The sequence below is a fragment of the Protopterus annectens genome, chromosome 3.part0 (assembly GCF_019279795.1).
Source record: "Protopterus annectens isolate FY-2018-M chromosome 3.part0, PAN1.0, whole genome shotgun sequence".
Classification (NCBI taxonomy): Eukaryota; Metazoa; Chordata; order Ceratodontiformes; family Protopteridae; genus Protopterus; species Protopterus annectens.
Genome location: NC_056731.1, coordinates 1,388,872,272 through 1,388,885,460, shown reverse-complemented (window position 1 = coordinate 1,388,885,460; position 13,189 = coordinate 1,388,872,272). Strand labels below are relative to the sequence as shown.

General features: G+C 41.4%; 1 protein-coding gene across 1 annotated transcript in view; it reads left to right on the top strand.

Moving 5' to 3' along the window:
- NKAIN3 (sodium/potassium transporting ATPase interacting 3) overlaps nucleotides 1-13,189 on the top strand; it is a 2,685,286-nt gene that overhangs the window by 1,445,401 nt on the left and 1,226,696 nt on the right. The window lies entirely within an intron of this gene.

Genomic DNA, 13,189 nt, shown 5'->3' with positions numbered 1-13,189 from the left:
GATATAGTAGGCCATAACAGGCATTTTGACAAATATCTCAAATTAATGAAGTAAAGCTGTGAAGAAAACCCAAAAGTCACCCCATAATAAAACAGAGGTGTTTTTTTGGATACAGAGACCATTGACCTAAAGCAACTTCTCAAGTTACTAAAATAACCTGGACTGATAGAGAGTTGCACAGTGCTGTAGCGGTTAGAATTTCTGCCTCATAGCATTTGGTTATCTAGTTTGGTTCTATAGAAAGTCTGGATGTCACCCCTTTATTCATGTTCATTTTTTACACAGGAGTTGGGTTAATAATGAATGAATATGATTATTTAATGTATGACCATTAGAGGGAGGAATTTTTAATTGTATATACTGAGTGTTTTTGAATGGGTTTGTTATTCATAATACAGAGGAATGAGAGCTGTTGTGTTTTGCAATTAAACTTCATCTGGGATCCTTACCGGTGGTTGCACTTTTTGTTATTTACAGAGTACTAAGGTTTTCTACCACAACAAAAAACATATGCTGATGAGTCCACTGATTATCCTCAGACTTACTTGTTCATGTACGTGTGTGTGTGAGAGAGAGTGTGTGTGTGTGTGTGTGTGTGTGTGTGTGTGTGTGTGTGTGTGTGTGTGTGTGTGTGTGTGTGTGTGTGTGTAATGCTGCAGTTCCTCTGTGAATCTCAATAATATAAATCAATATACTGGAAAATGAATGAATTATTTCTTTCATTTTGAAAAAAAACAAGCTAGTGAATCTCTATTGTACAATGACAGCTCATTGACATTGTGAACAGTAAACTACCAAACTCACCATATAGGTTTACAGGTTCATAGGTAAGAACTAGGCTAGCTGTCCTTATTGGCCATTTTAAGCCTAGCCGATTTCCCTGTTTGTTCTTGAAATAACCTATTTCATTTGGATATAGAATGGCCTAACCCATCTTATGGCTGATAAATATATATGATCCCTAAAGAGAATAACTGGGATCAGAACATAAATAATTTGAGGGGACCTATGCATGAAATAAAACATTTAGGATCTGCCTCAGAAGCTGTGCATTAGTAGTACAGGGGGCAGTTCTAGAGTAAATATTCTGTTTCTCATGCATATGTACTTTAATATGGTCAGGGATGAACTGTGTTTTATGTGGATGGGGAGCCTGTTCCATAGCGGCAGTATCCTCTGTGAGATATACCTGTCCCTGCAAACTGTTCTGTTGATGTTGCTGAAGAGGTTTCTATCCCTAGACTGATTATTTCTGATGCCATTTAACTTGCTGATGTGCAATAAATCCATCAGTAATGGGCCAGATGATGCCTTGTATGCCAAACACAGGTCACCTCTTAGCAGTCTGTTGGACACTGAGTATAGTGATGGGACTTTGAGTCCGTCCATGTAGTAAATGTTGTTTAGGCCTTGTATGCTTTTAGAAAGGTATCTCTGTGGATACTACAGTCATTGCACATCTGGATAGATACATGCCGAAGGAGGTATTATGTTCAATGATTGGCCTACTGAAGTCTGAGTAAAGGGGAGCAATGACACCCCTAAATCTAGATATAATCCATGGTTTATAAACTGTGCAATACAGAAAGACTTTCTTACAACAATAGGCATATGTTGGTCAAAATTTAGGTCACTGTCCATGTAAGTTCCCAAATCTCAAACAACTGCATAAACTCTTATGGATAATTTGTGAATGTGGCAGTTCCCTGTGGTAGTTGACTTCCCAAAGGATACAATAACGCAATTTTTGACACTTAGTTTCTGTCCATGATTTGGCAACAGTTATTTATTTGAGATAAACCTTTCTGCAGGATGGCTTGGTCATTTGGGGATTCAATGACTGCTCCTAGCTTGCAGTCTTCTGCAAACTTAATCAGCTAGAATCCTTTGATGTTGGCTTTTACTTCAGAAAAGTAGACACAGGGATTTATTCCCAGTTTATTTAACTTTCTGTTATGCCTGAGTACGGAACTGTGCCAAAAGCTTTGGCCAGATCAAGGTATGTGGTGTGTACAGCTTTGCCTTCATCCATTGCTTTGGTGATATTTTCCAAAAAATCCACCATGTTGAGTAAGCATGCTCTGCACTTGATGAATCCAAACTGAGTTGGTCCTGTGTTTTGAGGATTCCTATGTCTTGATGGATTAATTCCATGATACATCTTTCCATGGCTTTGAATATGAGCCTAGTCGGACTTATGGATTTGTAATTGCCTACGTCTGTGGAAGGTCCTCCCTTGTACAGGGAAATGACTGTAGCTTTTCTCCATTCACTTGGTACAAATCCTGTATGGAGGCTGAGGCTGAACAGTGTTGTTAGGGGTGTGGCTAAATCATGTGTCATGCTACTTAATATGCATCCATGGATATTGTCAGGACCCATTGATAAAGTATTTTTAGCTTTTGATAGCACTTTTGGGATTTGGTCTTGTGTGATAGCTGGAGGGGAGCCAGTTTCTGGTATATCCTGAAGAACAGAGAAAGGAGAAAGAGCTAAAGTTAGAGCTAAGTTTATTGGCCAGTAGGTTCTCTATATCCTCAGCCTCAGTGCAGGTAACATCGTTCACAATCAGTTCAGCACATTTCTGCATTGTGCTTTTGAGATTATGAACATAACTAAAAATGCCATGTGATTGTCTTTGGTTTAAGTACCTATTTTAGCCTCAGACTTGGCTTTGGTGAATTTTATTAAGCACCTGAGTTGTTTGTTTTTTTTCAGTGACAAATGCTCTGACATTCTGGGAATTGCTTTTCTTACTTTCTGTCAAAATTATTTTCCTTTTATTATAAAGCTTGTTGATATTATGGTTCCACCATGGTGGTTTGTTTCTGGGGTTTGCCCTACACTTGTTCCTGTGGGGTACAGCTGCATCTGTGCAGCTGTTTACATACCGATATAGTGTGGTGGTGTACATTTCTGCATATTAAGTGGAGTTAACTGGGTTTGGTGGGGATTTGACGCTTGCCAATGTATCACTTAGTTACATTAAAAGCTTTGGGCTTTTGCCAAATGCAATAGCTGTGTCATATGCTCAGAAGCAGCAGCATTATATGTTACCACAGTATGGCACAGGCACAGCAGATGAAGAATGTAATCTGCCCTTCTTTGTGAGACAACTAACATACAAGTGTCCTTACTGTTGTAACATTTTTTCCATTGTGAGTGGTAGAAATATGTAATGAACTCTCTGTTATGATTTTAATATTTTGTACCCTTCTAAAAATAACTTCTGTTTTAACACCTCCATTTTGCACAAGTTATAAGGGTCTAGCTTTCCTCCCAATTTGATTATACAATTTTGCAGATAAGTTCTACATTCACTGAAAAAGATGTGATGAAAGAGTCAAAGGTTTCTAGCTTGAGCACTGCAAATCTTCTTCTTAGTGACCTCTAAGTCTGTCAGAATGGGTATGTAAACCAGAGTTCTATCACTAATAACTACAGCTGCCATTTCATGAGTGAGTAATGTCTTTCGGATTTTCCCGGTTAGGGGTTGCCACAGAGGAACTCCGGTCCGCTAATGATCGGCAGTCGATTTTTTATGGTGCCGAGTTGCCAGCCTGACACCCAACCTTCAAAGAAGGCACACCCATTCATGCTCGCACCTACCTGCATGTGTTTAATGTCACTTGACTGCATGGAGGACATGCAGACTCCACACAGAAGGCGCTCCAGCCGAGAATTGAACTGGAGAACCTCTTACTGTGAGGTGACAATGCTAACCGCTACACCACCACAGCTGCCATTTCATGAGCATATTTTAAAAACAGATTTCTTCTAAAAATACAATATCACAGGAGATTCTCCAGGACAGTCTTATAATCTGTCCTTTCACAAAACTGTGCTTCTGGTGAAAGGAATGGTAGCTAGTGTAATACAGACAGTTGTTAGAAAAAGTTGGTTTATCATACAAGGAAGACTGAACATAATGAGACACATTTTTGAAATCAACATGTCCAGGTAGGAGAACTTGAGAAAATCTATGGTCTGTTCCAAATATTCAAATAAAATTTCAATTCTCTGGTTCTGCTTGACCATAACATAAAAATATCATCTTGATAGCTGAGATACAAAAAAAAATCATGCCTTTAAATGAACAATTAAAAATGTATTTCTGTTCCCAATGGGGAAGCACTACATTGCCAGAAATTTGTGGCACAGCTGCACCTAATGCCACATCGGTGTTTTGATAAAAATTTCACCTTCAAAAAAGTTTACATTTTTTTTCTCAGCATCATGTCCATGAAACTTTCAATAAGCATGATATCCATCCATCCACAACCCCTTTTCCCATTATTGCACATAGGGTCAGGGTGTGACTTCAACACTGACAGTCACCTACAGCCAAGGTTCATACTGCTGGGTGGTTACTCCTGCTGCAGTTGTTCTTTCATTCCACTCACTTACACACATACTCACACCTTTGTCCACTTTACAGTATCCAATCCACCTACTGCATGTTTTTGGAATGAGGAAGGAAACTGGAGAACCTGGAGTTAACCCAGACAAACACAGGGAGGACATGCAGACTCCACATGGAAGGCAACAACAGCAAGAATTGAACCAGAGAACCTCTTGGTGTGAGGCAACACCACTTTCCCCTGTGTCAGTGCGCCACCTTTTCAAAATTTCACTTTACCACTGAATACATAAATCATTCTGTCCCTATATTGTGAGAAATAACTATGTGCAAATTTTTGATATCAGCTATAACTAACAAGTTGTCAGAATTTTCTACTTTAAAAAGGGATGCCGAAAAATGCCACAAGTCCTTTACTATCTGAGGACAATCTCCCCAAATATCCTTAAGTTTCTGATCAACAAATACAGCAAGTGGCTCAGTGGTAGAACCCCACACATAAATTATGGGCCACAATGATGGATTGTTCAGGTCAGTGTTGATCTTGGGTATCCCAAATATTGCAGGAACCACTGGCTTAGAAACATGCTAAAGCTGACAGAGATCGTGTATAATTATTTGTTGTAATAATAGATCTTTAAAAGTTAATATTAATATATATAATGTTGCTTAGGTTATATGATATATAGCAATATAAAGTATAATGTTTGGAAATGTGAACATGCTAATACAGTTTGATACCTTTGATATAAATGTAGGTGCGCCTATGTCACAAGTGATAAAAAAAGAAAAGAAAAAAAGATGATCCACTCACCTGGCTGCTGCATTACTGAAAGAACTCTAAAGGTATGTACAAGTGTTGAAGGGCATTATTTTCACAGATTTGGTTACTATTATATTGAGAAGGTTATTTTTGCAGGGTGAGTGGTATCATTAGTGGTGATTATAGGGTGTTGACATTATAAAATTATGTTTGTTTACACACCAGAAATAATACAGGAGAGGGCTTATGTTATAGGTTCATAGGTTCATAGGTTCATAGGTTCGTACTAGGCTATCTGCCCTAAGGCATTTATAAGCCTAGCCAGAGTGTATGTGGCTTACACCACCCCTTAGGATGAGAATACTACGCCCTTTTAGGGTTTAGTTTACTATGCCTCTGTCTGGTAGTGACACAGAGATGACCCCCGGGGTAAACCTACGATCTCCCATCCACTCGTCGAGATTTCTCTTGAATAGAGTAAGTGAGGGGCTCTGCCTAACATGGACTGGGATTCTGTTCCAGAGTGTAGGGAGCCTCTGGGTTATGAATCTGTCCCTCCAGCACGTCCTATTTATTTCTGTGTTGAGGTTTAAGTCACTTGTTCTTGTGGCTCTGATGGATTTGGATTTTCTGAGGTGGAGCATGTCCATTAATTCAGGATTGGACATGGCCTTGCACGTCAGGCACAGATCACCTCTGAGTAGGCGTATGCGACTGAATAGAGCTGGAGTTTTTCAGTTGGGCAGCATATGACATATGTTTAAGACCCTTTATCCTCTTGGTGAGGAACTTTTGGGGTCTTTCCAACTGCTGCAGGTGTCGGGTGAGATACATCCCAAATGGGGCATTGTACTCAATCATTGGCCTGATAAGAGAAGAGTACAGGGGCACAATGACTTCTGTTGATCTAGATGTGAAACCCTTCATGATAAGGTGGGCAATATAGAAGGTCTTCCTAACCACTTTGGCAATGTGAGTGTCAAATGAGAGGTTACTGTCAACCTGGGTCCCTAGGTCCCTGATTACCTCTTCCGTGCCAATAGATTACCGCCTATGTGGTAATTTGTCGGTACCTTGTTTTTCCCAAAGGGTATGACTATACATTTTTTGGCATTCAGCTTAAGGCCATGGCTCTGGCACCAATTATCCATTTCTATGAGGCCTCTCTGAAGGATGTTTGTGTCCGCTGGAGTATCAATTATGGCCCAGTTTGCAGTCATCTGCGAACTTTGTCAGCCACAATCCTCCTATGTTTGCCTGTACCTCGAAAAATAAATGCCGAACAAGAGGGGTCCCAGGACTGAGCCTTGTGGGACACCGCTTGTGACTGGCTTAGAGTCTGACATAGCTCCAGCAACTCTGACCCTGTGGGTTCTGTCCTTGAGCCAGTTTGCAACCCATCTTGTGACATATGGGTTTACATTTAAGCTGGTGAGTTTGTCTATGATGCCCGAGTGGGGTATTGTGTCAAAGGCTTTTGCAAGGTCAAGGTAGGCTGTGTGAACTGCCTTACCGTCATCAATGGCCTTAGTGACTGTTTCAAAAAAGTCGACCAAGTTCAAAAGGCAGGATCTGCCCTTGACAAAGCCAAATTGGGTAGGATCCAATGTCTGTAGGTCCCCAATGTCTTTGTTTATGAGTTCCATAATGATCCTCTCCATAGCTTTGCAGACCAGGCTCGTCAAGCTTATGGGGCGGTAATTTCCAGGGTCCGTAGAAGCACCGCCTTTGTGAAGTGGGACCACTGTTGCCATACGCCACTCTTTGGGTATGTATCCTGTAGTAAGGCTAAGATTAAACAGCAGCCTTATGTGTGTGTTTAGTTCCTCTTGGAGTTCATGTAGCACACAGCCTGGGACACAATCCGGTCCCATTGATGCTGTGTTTTTAGCTTTAGAGAGGGTGGCTCTCACCTGGGCATCTGAGATGTTAGGGAGGCTACACTCTGCTAGGATAGTTATTTCTCCTTTTGGGGGGGAGGGGGAGGAGAAATTTGCACTGAACCTGTCTGCCAGAATGTTGGCAATGTCAGTGGGTTCAGTGTATTTTATGTCATTTTGGACTAACTCTGAGCATATCTGGGAGTTTCCACCCAGGTTTCTAACATAGCTAAAGAAGGCCTTGTGATTGTCTTTTGTGTCTTTGATTTTTCTCTCAAAGTTGGCCTTGGATGAATTTATGAGTGATCGTAGTTTTTTGCTAGTACTGATCAGAGACGCCTTCCCTTTTAGGGATTTTGCTCTGTCATGTAGTAGCTTCCTCCTCCTGTTGTAAAGTTTGTTTATGGCTGGGGTCCACCAGACTGGGTGCCTGCCTTTGGGGGAATGGGTCTTGGTTTTATTTGGGATTGCATGATCCATGCATTCTTGAAGGTGCCCATAGAAGGCATTTGCAAAGGATTCAGCAGTGTGGGTTGTGGTTTCCACTGGCCCAGGGCATTGAAGGATACCACTTCAGTCTTAAGAAGTGTGAAGTTTGCTTTTGAGAAGTTCTTCACTGTGGTCTTTTGTGTGCAGGGGGGGGCGGATGTGGATTTCCAGTGAGATTAATTTATGGTCTGATCTTACCAAAGAGGGATATACTTCGGTGTGGAGCATTTTGTCCCCATGTTTGTGATGATCAGGTCTAGTATATTGTCTCCTCTTGTGGGAATGGTGACTAGTTGTTCCATTGCATTTGAGTTTATGAATTCTAGGAACCTTTGGGCTAGGGTGTTGGGGCTTGAGTAATGTTCCCAGTGTATGTTTGGGTAGTTGAAGTCTCCCAAAATGATGGTATTTGGAGAGGCATTCATACTCTCCAGTGTCTTCAGGAAGGCTGTGTGGGGTTCCTGAGTTTGAGAGGGTGGTCTGTAGCATGCTACAAACTGTAAGGCAGTTTTGACTATGGTTAGTTGCACCTGGATAGTCTCCGATGCTTCGTGCATTGCCACTAACCTGGAGGTGTGGGTATCTCTGATGAAAATGGATACTCCCCCTCCTTTTGTGGTTCGGTCCAAGTTTTGGGGCCGGAAAGCATGATATGAGGTAAAACCTGATAGTGCTGGGGTGCTCTCAGGAGCCTTGAACCAGGTTTCAGTCACTGCACAGACATCGATGTTCTCCATACTGAGGAGGGCTTCGAGGGCGTGCATCTTGAGGTTTAGACTTCTGGCATTGAGCAGCATTACCCTTAGTTTTTTTCCACTTGTGTTTTCTAGGGAGGTAGGTTTGTCATTTGAGCCTTGCCTAAAAAAGGCACTATATATAGGGTATAGGAAGTCTCTGGGACAGGAATCTATCCCTCCTGCGTGTCCTGTTTATTGTGGTGACAAGGTTTAGGTCCTTAGACCGTGTAGCTCGGAGGGATTGGGATTTCTTTAGGTGCAACATGTCCAACAGCTTTGGGTTTGACATAGCTTTATATGTTAGGCAGAGATCACCTCGGAGTAGGCGATATGCTATGGAGTAAAGCTGGAGTTTTTTGAGGTGGTCAGTGTAGGGCATTTGTTTGAGGCCAGTAAGTCTCTTTGTGAGGTACTTCTGTGGCATTTCCAGCTGCTGCAGATGTCTTGTGAGGTAAATTGCAAAAGGGGCGTTGTACTCTATAATGGGTCTAATGAGTGATGAGTAGAGGGGAACAATGACCTCTTTTTTCCTGGATGAGAACCCTTTTATGATGAGGTGTGCCACGTAGAAGGACTTCCTGACTACTGTGGCGATGTGACTATCAAAGGAGAGACTACTGTCCACCTGGGTCCCAAGGTCTCTTATCACGCATTCGGTGTTAAGTAGATTGCTGCCTATGTGGTAGTTCATGGGTACAGAGCTTTTACCAAAGGGGATGACACTGCACTTTCTGGCATTGAGCTTGAGGCCATGGCTCTGACACCAGGCATCTGTCTCAGTGAGGCTCTTCTGTAGGATGTCCACATCATTTGGGGACTTGACTGTGGCTCCTAGTTTGCAGTCATCTGTGAACTTCATTATTCAGAGGCCTTCTGTGTTAGCCTGTACTTCAGAGAAGGAGATACCAAACAGTTGAGGTCCCAGGACGGAACCCTGTGGTACTCCACTCGTCACTGCTTTGAGGTCAGATTTGGAGTCTGCAACTTTTACAGTGTGGGTCTTGTCAGTGAGCCACTGGCAACCCATCTTGTGATGTAGGGATTTATACCTAGTTTAGTGAGTTTAGCTTATAATTCCAGAATGGGGGATGGTGTTGAAAGCCTTGGTGAGGTCAAGATAGGCTTTGTGAACCACCTTACCCATTCCACGGCTTTGGTGACTGCCTCAAAGAAGTCGATCAGGTTCAGGAGGCATGATCTGCCTTTCACAAACCCGAACTGGGTGGGATCCAGAGTTTGGAGGTTACCAATGTCTTTGTTTATGAGTTCCATGATGATACGTTCCATGGCCTTGCAGACCAGGCTCATCAGGCTAATAGGTCGATAGTTCCTGGGATCAGTGGTGGCTCACCCTTTGTGGAGTGGGATAACTGTTGCTGTGCGCCATTCAGTGGGCACAAAGCCTGATGTGAGGCTATTATTGAACATGGTGCTTAAGTGGGGAGCCAGTTCATTCTGAAGTTCATGTAAAACACAGCCTGGGATGTTGTCCAGTCCCATGGATGCTGTGTTTTTGGCTTTAGAGAGTGCAGCTTTTACTCATGAGTTGTGATTACAGGGACTCTGTATTCTTCCTGTATAGATATGGGCCCTTTAGGGGGTGAGAGGGGGGTAAAGTTAGCACTGAACCGATCTGCCAGGATGTTGGCAATATAAGTTGGTTCTGTAATTTTCGTGCTTGTAACTCAGAGCAGATCTGGGTGTTGCCATCTAGATTCTTGACATAGTTATAGCATGCTTTGTGGTTGTCCTTGAATTTAGTGGTGATTTTGTTTATATAGCTAGCTTTGAAGGATCTTATAAGGGATCTCAGCTTTTTACTGAGGCTGACCAGGGAGCTCCTCCACTCATAGGATTTTAATCTCTTTTGCAACAGTTTCTTCCTTCTGTTGTACAGTTTGTTTATGGCAGGGGACCACCAGATTGGCTTCCTTTTCTTGGAGAATAGCGTCTTGGTTCTGTTTGGGATAGCATGATCCATGCACTCGTGTAAGTGCTTATAGAGTGCATTTGTGTAGGATTCAGCAGTTGTAACTGTATTGTCCATCTGCATGGGTGTCATGAAGTTCACCACTTCTGTCTTAAGAAGCATGAAGTTGGCTTTGGAGAAATGTTTTACTCTGGTTTCCTTAATGGGATGTGGGGGCGGGATATGGATATCAAGGGTGATAAGCTTATGGTCGGATCGGACCAACAAGGAGTTGACTTCAAGTGTGGAACACCGATTACTCATGTTGGTAATGACTAGGTCTAGGATATTGTTAATAAGAGGGACTTCAATAGCCACATTGCTAACTGTACAATAATACTGGATGGGGACATACATCCCAATCCCAGACCAAGTCATCTAACCCCAGACCCCAGCAAATCAGCCACCACACATCCCGAAACATCAACAGGCTACCTATCCAACCACTTAGGACTTAAAATGTTAAAAAGTAACCTAACGAATCTCCATAACAAAATCCCAGAAGTTCAAACCTGTATAACTGACTACTCTCCTGATCTCTTCATAATCACAGAAGCCTGATTAAAGGCAATTACCAAAGATATAAAAATACTCCCATACAGGTTATAATCTACTAAGAGTAGATAGAACCAACAAAAAAGCAGGTGGAGTTGCTGTTTTCTACAGAAATGTTTTAGACATCTCTGTTTACCATGATATTATACCCACTTTCAACAATGCTGAACTTCTCATTTCACTCCTCAAACTTAATACTTACAAATCTTTAGCTGTCATAGGTCTATACATACCACCTGGTAACAACATTCCCATCCTGGAAGAGATCGTCTCCTGGATTTCAGCCAGCATAAGACTGGAAACGATGTTGCTAAGAGGCATTAACATAGACTGGCAAAAGACAGCCATAGAAAACCCAGCAAATTCAATTCATCTATATGGCTTCTCTCAATCGATCAAGACATCAACAAGAATAGCAAGGCCAAATCTAAAGAATCCATCTTAGCATGGATTCTAATGTCCACCCCAAACAATGTCACCACAAGTGGCACACTACCCAATAGCCTAAGCGACCACCAGCTAAGCTACATAATCAGAGACCTCAAACAGTCATCTCAAGTTTCATCACTGTAACACAGTCAGAAACCTCAATAACTTTAATAAAGCAACTTTTGCTTCCAACCTACTCCAGATCAACTGGGTTTCACTTAAAACTCTTCTCTTTGATGAAGCAGTAAACACATTTAATACAATATTTCTAAATATCCTAGCAGAGACAGAACCATTAAGAACCAAAAGAGTTAAAAATAAACCAGCCCCTTAGTTAACTTAGCTCATTCATATCTGGAGATCAGGATGTTTGCACTGTAACTTCCAATGGACAGAGCCTAAGCCTTTTGACTGAATCAAATTATGTCCTCACATTTTAAACAAATGTTCCTATCTCTGGAACCATAGGGGTTATGAAGGAAGTATAAGGGACAATGTCTTCATCACAAACTATTTTTATAGTGGTAGTATTCTTTAGGTTCTAGATTGTAAGAATTTTAACAGAAGAAGTCCCAGTAAACAGAGTAACAATTACATTTGTAATATTTTGTAAACAACTTACAATATGACAGCAGCATTTTATTCATCTAGCTGAGAGCTTTCATATGAGGATAAAGAGTTCTGTCTGTGTTGACTGTTGAGATATTTAAAAAATGTGAAAATTATATCTATCTAAATGAATATCATAAAAACAAGAGTTAATATCTATTTACCTCCACTAGACAGAGTTCAAATATTAATGCAGTTGAGTTTGCCATTGTGTAAGGTTTAAGATAATTTTTTTTAAAACCTTGTACATAGCATGGTTTTGGAATTATTGATGCAAATATGAACAAGTAATATCTGATGCCTAGAGGCATCGGTAGGAGGTAACTGCAGATGCACCTGGATGCATCACTCGGATGCAATGAGTTAAAAAAAAAACTCATGTAACTTAAAGATAAAGTCTGGAAGCCATTGCTACAAACCAAGTCCCAAACATCACTGCAACAATTTAGGTAGTTAAGGAAACATAGCAAACAATGCGTGAAACAGGACAAAAAAAAGATTATTATAGCAATACCCAAAATTCATCATCCAACAAACCAAAAAACTTCTAGAAATCCATAAATTACAGGATCACAGGAGATTACTAGGCTGTTAGCTCAGAAGTCATTTCAAGCTTAGCCATTTTATCCCAATGTAATACCATAGAAATGCTAGTCAACACCCAAGATTGTATTTAATAATGGCTGCCCATTCCAGGAGGGCTGTGGTCACTATCCTTGGTAAGAATTTACAGTGCCCTATCCACTCTTCCAGGTTTCTCTTGAACAGTGTCATAGACGTGCCCTGTTTCACATGAATAGGTAACTAATTCTAAACAAGTGGCAGTCACTGGGAGATAAATCTGTCCCTCCAGCATGTCCTATTTAAGTCACATGCCATATTTAGGTCACTGGAATGGGTAACCCTAGTCCCATTTGACTTATGGATATGCAGCAAGTTCATTAGGTTTGGGTCTGAGATTGCTCTGAAAGCCAGGCATAAGTCTACCCTAAGAAGTCTGTATGATACAGAGTATCATGATAGGGACTTTAGTCAGTCTGTGTAAGGCATATGCTGGAGCCCCTTGATCTTCTTTGTTAGAAAACTCTGAGATCTCTCCATTTGCTGCAGGTGCTTTGTACAGTACATGCCAAGCAGGGCGTTATACTCAATTATGGGCTGGATTAGTACAGAGTATACAGGGGTTATAGCCTCTTTTGCTCTTGAAGTGATGCCTTTACTAACCAAGTGTGCTACACAGAAAACCTTCCTTACTACAGTAGACACATGATAGTCAAAGTTAAGGTCACAGTCAACTTGTAATCCCAGGTCCATTACCACTTCATGGGTACTTAGGGTATTGTTGTTGATATGATAGTGTGAAGGGATATTGTTTGTGCCGAAGGGAATGATGGTACA